Below are 9,205 nucleotides of genomic sequence, written 5' to 3'. Positions count from 1 at the left end.
TTGATATTTTGGTTGGGAACACACAACTTCCAATCCTGAACATCAGGCAACGAGAGGCTGGCCGTGTGTGATCTGCCTCAGTACACCCTGTGGTTCACGTACACATCGCTGTCATATTTCTTCTTTCTTCTCACCCCAGTGTCTACTTGCATATGTGTAGCAGTGCCGAATCTCCAATATTCATGAAACATTCATACTATGCTATCAGTCTCTTGAAAAATATGCACAACTACAGTATATATAGAGTTAAAATACACAGATAAATAAATACAGAATAGGTAAAGTTTAAATTTCTTTGGTACTGATAAACAGTAATATGAGTTTAAAAATATACTATCTACACAAGAAATTATTTCTTTCCATTTGATTTCATTTTATTGAAGAGATCTGGACATTGCCCAGTGCAAAAGTACAGCTTGAACTCAGTCAAAACTGGATTTTTTTTTATATATAGCACACTGCTTTTCTACAAAAGTCAAAAGTTGATACGTTCACATGTATATTATAATGAATCCATAGGGTGAGGATGACCTGTTACAGTTCCTGGAATATCTGAATACCTTGTGCAAGTTAAATTTCGCATGGTCCTAATCTGAATCCCATACTACTTTTCTTGCCGTTGATCTCGTCCTAACCGAAGGCCAGCTATACACTTCTGTCCACATTAAGCCCACTAACAAGCATCAGTACTTACATTTTCACAAATGCCACCCCTTCCATGTCAAATGTTCCCTCCCATACAGCCTTGGCATTTGATGCAAACTATTTGTTTGGATGCAGACTCTTTATAGCAATACACTATCATACTCACCTCAGCCTTCACTGGATGTAATTGTCCTACCAGCCTAGTTCACAAGCAGATCTCCTGGGCCATCACATCTAATCCTGGTACTGCTGATCCCTCCAAAAAACAACTTCAGAACAGGCCACTGGTCACTCAGTATTATCATGGTCTGGAGTGTATTAATCGACAAGGCCATGACTTCCTAAAATCATGCCCTGAAATGAGATCCATTCTGTATGAGATTTTGCCCACTACACGTAGAACAGCTTTTTGTCACCCTCCCAATCTTCACAATATTCTTGTCAGGCTTTATGCTCCTTCTGCACCCATCTCCTTACTACATGGATCCTATCCCTGAGACCGTACCTGCTGCAAGACTTGCCCTATGCAGCCTCCTACCACCACCTATTCCAGCCCTGTAACTGGCAAAACACGTATTACCGAAGGGAGAGCCACCTGTCAAAAGACACATCATATACCAAGTGTTATGTAAACACTGTTTGGCCTTTTACATTAGCGTGACTACCAACAATTTATTAGATCTATAACATGACCTCAGTGCCTGCTTCACCACATGCGCCATTTGGATTCTTCCCTCAGACACCAGTTTCTCAGCACTCCGCAGGTGGTAAATAGTGCTACAACATGTCCTTGGTTCTCATCAACCACTTGGCCTTAATTTATGTAATTTTTTCCCTTTCAGTCTCTATTGACAGCAACTACTCTTTTTTTCCACTCTGTTTTAGTTTTCTACCATCTTTCCACCCACCTCTGTTATGTAGATTAAAACTGAAGAAACTGCAAAAAGGTGGGAATTTAAGGAGATGGGATCTGGACAAACTGATTAAACCAGAGGCTGCACAGAGTTTCAGGGAGAGCATAAGGGAACAATTGTCACAAATGGGGGAATGAAATACAGTAGAAGAAGAATGGGTAGCTCTGAGGGATGAAGTAGTGAAGGCAGCAGAGGATAAAGTAGGTAAAAAGACGAGGGCTAGTAGAAATCCTTGGGTAACACAAGAAATATTGAATTTAACTGATGAAAGGAGAAAATATAAAAATGCAGTAAGTGAAGCAGGCAAAAAGGAATACAAACGTCTCAAAAATGAGATCGACAGGAAGTGCAAAATGGCTAAGCAGGGATGGCTAGAGGACAAATGTAAGGATGTAGAGGCTTATCTCACTAGGGGTAAGATAGATACTGCCTACAGGAAAATTAAAGAGACCTTTGGAGAAAAGAGAACCACTTGCATGAATATCATAAGCTCAGATGGAAACCCAGTTCTAAGCAAAGAAGGGAAAGCAGAAAGGTGGAAGGAGTATATAGAGCATCTATACAAGGGCGACGTACTTGAGGACAATATTCTGGAAATGGAAGAGAATGTAGATGAAGACGAAATGGGAGGTACAATACTGCGTGAAGAGTTTGACAGAGCACTGAAAGAACTGAGTCAAAACAAGGCCCCGGGAGTAGACAACATTCCATTAGAACTACTGACGGCCTTGGGAGAGACAGTCCTGACCAAACTCTACCATCTGGTGAGCAAGATGTATGAGACAGGCGAAATACCCTCAGACTTCAAGAAGAGTATAATAATTCCAATCCCAAAGAAAGCAGGTGTTGACAGATGTGAAAATAACCAATCAGTTTAATAAGCCACAGCTGCAAAATACTAACGCGGATTCTTTACAGACAAATGGAAAAACTAGTAGAAGCCAACCTTGGGGAAGATCAGTTTGGATTCCATAGAAATATTTGAACACGTGAGGCAATACTGACCTTATGACTTATCTTAGAAGAAAGATTAAGGAAAGGTAAACCTACGTTTCTAGCATTTGTAGTCTTAGAGAAAGCTTTTGACAATGTTGACTTGAACACTCTCTTTCAAATTCTAAAGGTGGCAGGGGTAAAATACAAGGAGCGAAAGGCTATTTACAATTTGTACAGAAACCAGATGGCAGTTATAAGAGTCGAGGGACATGAAAGGGAAGCAGTGATTGGGAAGGAAGTGAGACAGGGTTGTAGCCTCTCCCCGATGTTATTCAATCTCTATATTGAGCAAGCAGTAAAGGAAACAAAAGAAAAATTCGGAGTAGGTATTAAAATCCATGGAGAAGAAATAAAAACTTTGAGGTTTGCCGATGACATTGTAATTCTGTCAGAGACAGCAAAGGACTTGGAAGAGCAGTTGAATGGAATGGACAGTGTCTTGAAAGGAGGATATAAGATGAACATCAACAAAAGCAAAACGAGAATAATGGAATGTAGTCGAATTATGTCGGGTGATGCTGAGGGAATTAGATTAGGAAATGAGACACTTAAAGTAGTAAAGGAGGTTTGCTATTTGGGGAGCAAAATAACTGATGATGGCCGAAATAGAGGATATAAAATGTAGACTGGCAATGGCAAGAAAAGCGTTTCTGAAGAAGAGAAATTTGTTAACATCGAGTATAGATTTAAATGTCAGGAAGTCATTTCTGAAAGTATTTGTATGGAGTGTAGCCACGTACGGAAGTGAAATTTGGCTGATAAATAGTTTGGACAAGAAGAGAATAGAAGCTTTCGAAATGTGGTGCTACAGAAGAATGCTGAAGATTAGATGGGTAGATCACATAACTAATGAGGAGGTATTGAATAGAATTGGGGAAAAGAGAAGTTTGTGGCACAACTTGACAAGAAGAAGGGACCGGTTGGTAGGACATGTTCTGAGGCATCAAGGGATCACAAATTTAGCATTGGAGGGCAGTGTGGAGGGTAAAAATCATAGACCAAGAGATGAATACACTAAGCAGATTCAGAAGGACGTAGGTTGCAGTAAGTACTGGGAGATGAAGAAGCTTGCACAGGATAGAGTAGCATGGACAGCTGCATCAAACCAGTCTCAGGACTGAAGACCACAACAACAACTACAACAACTGTTATGTACAATGCACTTAGCTTTTCACTCTTACAGGGTGTCCGGAAAAGGACTCCCTGATTTCAAATTTAAATATCTCGAAAACAAAGATCGATAGAGGAATGCAGTAAATGGTATGTTTATTGTGAAAGCTGTAAGAAGTTTATACAGCAGTTTGAAATAATAGTTACGAAAGCTGCTAACAGATGGCGGTGTACAGCTCATATCAGCATACATAAGTGAAATAATCGTATGAAAACAATCTTTGCAAACTATCACATCACAATGTTTTCAAAATGTTCACCATTGGCACTGCAGAGGTGGTGCAAACGAAGAATGAAATTCGCCATCACATTTCGTAGTGTCTCAACCGAAATGGATTCACATGCCACAGAGATCGCAGATTGAAGCTCGTCCAGCGTGGCGGGATGCTTAGGATAGACCATGTCTTTCACTGTGGCCCACAAAAAAAAGTCACAGGGAGTCAAATTCAGCGAATATGGAGGCCAATCCATGCCTGCACCAGTAAATTTAGGATATTCCAAAGCAATGACTCGATTCCCGAAATATTCCTCAAGAAAGCGAAACACTTGTTCGGTCCGATGTGGTCGGGCTCCATCTTGCATAAACCATTCAGTACCTGGTCGATCCTCTAACGCTTGCTGTGTGGCGACAAATTGTTCCAAAATTGCAACATAACATGCACCAGTGACTGTTTCTCGAATGAAAAAAGGGCCAATAATGCCTCTGCTGTATACTGCAGCCCACACAGTAACTTTAGGAGAATACAGGGGTTTCGCTTCACACCAATCTGGCTTTTTGGGACCCCAAAATCACCGGTTCTGCTTATTCACGTATCCATTCAGGTGGAAGTGTGCTTCATCTGTAAACCAGATGCAACCAACATCAAATCCTTCACTATCAATCATTGTGAGCATCTGATTAGCAAAGGCAACCCTTTGGTGCACAGCTCGTACGGGAATGGTCTGGTGCGTCTGAATTTTGAATGGAAACATGTGTAGGCTCCTTCTCAATATTTTCTGCGTGCTGGAACGCTTCAAACCAGTCTCAGATGCAATTCTACGGATGGATGACATTGGATTTCGCTGAATAATTCCAGAAACTGTGGCGATATTTTCAGGTGTAACTGCGGTTTGCTTGAGGCCAACATGCCCCACTAGATCATCAGTTACCCTGCCTGTTCGTTGAAATTTTGCGAAGAGCGTACGAATGGTTTTCGCATCGGGTCCTTTTGGAACATCAAATCGTGCTTAAAAACTTCGCCTTGTTGCCGTAGGACTCTCTTCTAACCTGTGGTACTCTAGCACCAGAAAAACGCGTTGTTCAATGGAGTACATGGTTTTAATCTCTTCCTTCGGTACGCTAACCTCCTTTCACGTTTCAATAGTGGAACTGATCCCTCTGGGCTTCGGATCACTATTTATACTAGGCATTACGTATGGCAATTACAGCGCCATCTGTTAGGAGCTTTTGTAACTATTATTTCAAACTGCTGTATAAACTTCTTACAGCTTTCACAATAAACATACCGTTTACTGCATTCCTATCAATCTTTGTTTTCGAGATATTTAATTTTGAAATCAGGGAGTCCTTTTCTGGACACCCTGTATTAACTCTGTCTAAGCAGTAATCTCTGTCTTGCATATTACCCGGTCTTTCACCTTTAAGCTCTCAGGTTTTCAAATCTCGTCCGATGCAGTCCCCAACAATCAGTCTTTCCTTCTCAATTTCTCATCCTGTCCAGTAAGTCTTCTATGACCTGCAGTTCTGGATGACTTACCTGAAATTTACCCATTTTCCTAGACCTCTCCAGTCCTTTTCCTTCACCCCTCTTCCTTTCCCTTCAACTCTTCTGCCTGAAGGAACCACTGGCTCTGAAAGCTTGTCTAATTGTAACCTCCTTTTCTGTGCATGTTTTGCCACAGCTTGGTAAGTATATGTTTCAATCTATCCAATTAAATTATTTTGTTGAAAATTGATTGTTTTCATTGTTATATAACGCAATAATGTATTTGAAACTTCCACAGGTGGTCAGATATGGACTGACAATATCAACAGCTGTTATTTCAAGAAGTTTGCTAGACAAAATAGACAGAAATTCACTCTTCCTAGTTTTCTTGCTCAATTTTGCTTTCTGACAGATGACAATTGCTTAGTAATCAATGTACCTTTTGTTGCATATTTGGAAAGTAGAAAAATACGGCACATTAATTTTACTTACACACTTCATGATACATTAGTGTCCCCAGGCACAGTGTGTATACCACATAAGTTTATTTACTCTTTCAGACAGAATGCATATGGAATGAGATTTTCACCCTGCAGTGGAGTGTGCACTGATATGAAACTTCCTGGCAGATTAAAACTGTGTGCCGGACCGAGACTTGAACTCGCGACCTTTGCCTTCTGCAGGCAAGTGCTCTACCATCTGAGCTACCCAAGCATGAATGGCAACCTGTCCTCACAGCTTCAATTCTGGCACTACCTCATCTCCTACCTTCCAAACTTCACAGAAGCTCTTCAGCAAACCTTGCAGAACTAGCACTCCTGGAAGAAAAGATATTGCGAAGACATGGTTTAGTCACAGCCTGGGGGATGTTTCCAGAATGAGATTTTCACCCTGCAGCGGAATGTGCACTGATATGAAGGCAGGAGACGGGGTAATGGCAGAATTGAAGCTGTGAGGATGGGCTGAGAGTCGTGCTTGGGTAGCTCAGATGGTAGAGCACTAGCCCGCGGAAGGCAAAGGTCCCAAGTTCCGAGTCTTGGTCCTGCACACAGTTTTAATCTGCCAGGAAGTTTCAGTAGGCAAACACACCAAGAGTTAATGTTGGGATGCCTTCTGTAGAACAATATGGTTTGTGTACACTGTAATATTATTCAAAACTGCTTACATTATCCTGTTTTAGCTGTGTTCTCACCTACTGCCAATATGATTCTTTGGCTTGTAGTTCTTTCAAGTTTCTACACATCTCAGTATAGTACTGTTGATAGTGTTTGCCTTTCATGAGTAAAATGCATTAGCCTGTTAGTTGTTCTAGAGTTCTGGCACTTTCGGATAGATCTTGTGGCGATCTACGCAATATGTCAGCTACAATGTTTTCTATAGTCCCTCCTATATGAATTACTTCAAATAAATATTCTACTAAAGACAATGTCCACTGCCCTAGGTGAGCAGGAAGTAGGCAGCCATTTTACATGATGGAGGATGTTATCGATTTAAGAAAATGACATTTGATTTGTCAATATCAGCAGCAGCTTTTATGAAACCCCTAGATGAAGTTCTAGAGAATGTAACCGGCCTGTTAAATTGTTAAAAACTTAAGTCAGCCGGTGTTGTAATTTTGAAATGAGAGTTAGTATGAATGTCGCGTAATAAATATTTCACATGAAGTGCTGTTGCAACACAAAGGTCAATTGTGGAAACTAAGCCAGTGAATATTAAAAGTAACATTATTAACGAATATACCCGACTGACTACACAAAATAAGAGAGCACGTCCATTCGGTGCCACTGGTTCAAGATAAGAATTCATACAGTAGGGGAAATGCGTCATAAGTATAGTTATGTCGTTACACACTCAGTTGTATGCGAATATACAATCAGAATAGGGCCACGTTCATTAAGTACTATCATTCCCCTGTGGCCTGGGTAAAAAGGATTGTGGTTAAAATGCATTTATTCACCTGAGAAAGAAAATAATCGGACTTTGTAATTAAATGAAAAGAAATATTGCAGGTTCTGAATTTCGCGGCAAATATGACCTAAATATTGAAATTGACATTGGAGGCCATGAATGGAAAGAGATGAACACATTCACGTACTTCTACTGGTGATTAGCGCCATTGTGAAGATCATCGCCTCCATGTAAAATCTCCTTACAAAATTAAAATAATAATAACCTTCTAGAGTTACAGGAGCTGGGATCCATGGTACTGGAAATGAGGAAATAGTATTGTTTCAGAAGTTGCTTTCATAATTTAGCACAATTTCACTTGAATTTGACGAGGACTTCATTTACACATCTAATCACCAGGAGATGAGAACAACGAAAACTAAAAGTAGTAAACGAAGAGCGTAAATCGTCTTTTGTCCGCCAGTGTTAAATACTTTTCCTATTAATCTTTGGTATGGGAGTCGAATAATTATCTATACATTTATCAATAAGAAAAAATTATTAAGTTCCTTTATAAGAAGAATTATTTAAGTATGTGACACTCTACATGGACAATATTCTAATTAGTACCACTTTATGGGTAGAACACTTAAAATTCTAAGTCAAGAGCCAGATGCGTTTAAAGGAGCTGACATAACAGTCAATTTGGATAAATCAGAGTTTGCCAAGCTGCAAATTAAATTCCTAGTACACACAATTTCTGTGTGTGAAAGTAAACACAATCTGACAAAAATTAAAGCAATAAGAATTTTTCCTACCCCAAAGTGCCATAAACAACTTATGGTTTTATCATGTTCTGTAATTTCTATCATTATCATCTTCCTGGATGTTGTCCACCTTCACCTGTACATATGGAACTTTTGAAGGAGGATATTACATGGAAGTGGAATTTAGGACCACCAAGAAGAATTCAAATTAATCAAAAAAACAATTATGTGAGGCACTGATGCGTTATCATCCTGAAGCAAGCGAAAATTTCTATCTTGGCACTGATTCCAGTGATTATGCCCTTGGTGCAGAATCGTATTGATTGACTGAAGTTAATGATGTCATTTGCCATCGTATAGTGACATTCATGAGTCTTGCAGTTGCTAACTGGGAGAGAAAACACAAAGTCATCGAGTGAGAAACACTTGCATTGTTTTTACTTACTAGGAAGACATACTACCATTGTCACAGATCATACAGCAATTTCATTCTTACTAAAAAGCAAACTAATGGGTAACAGACTAACTCATTGGCCGTTAGCACTTCAAGAATATGATTTTGAAAATCAATATATAGCAGAATGGCAAAATATTCTACCATATAGTCTTTCAAAATTACTAGAGGGAAATAAACTTGTTAGTATTGAGCATCCGGGGCAGAAGAACATGAGGATTCATTTTATGAGAGTTGTAGAAGGTGGACATTTTGTACTGAAATTTCTACATAATATCATACGGGATCAGGAAGCAGTTGAAATTGTTAAGATGAAAGTATGAAGATATAAAATATGACTAAATGTAAAATATGAAAAGAGAGAAAATATGCAGATGGTGATGACAAAATACATCAGTATTATTTAAAATGTGATGGTGTGTTATATAGGAGAAGTAATATGAATTCATATAATTGGAGGCTTTGTATAGCCAAACACATTGTAGACAAAATGCTAACACATGTGCAAGTTGGCTACGTACAATTCGGACTGCCAAGTGCATGCTGAAGTTCCAAGACAGTGACATTTTTGATAACATGGTTCAGAAAGTCATATTGATATTGAAGTCTTGTGATCTATGTCACAAACCTGAGGTATCTACTGTTCAGCATAAAGGTTTTATGCAC

The sequence above is a fragment of the Schistocerca serialis genome, chromosome 1 (assembly GCF_023864345.2).
Source record: "Schistocerca serialis cubense isolate TAMUIC-IGC-003099 chromosome 1, iqSchSeri2.2, whole genome shotgun sequence".
Classification (NCBI taxonomy): Eukaryota; Metazoa; Arthropoda; class Insecta; order Orthoptera; family Acrididae; genus Schistocerca; species Schistocerca serialis.
The sequence above is the reverse complement of the archived record's forward strand: the minus strand, read 5'-3'. Positions refer to the sequence as shown.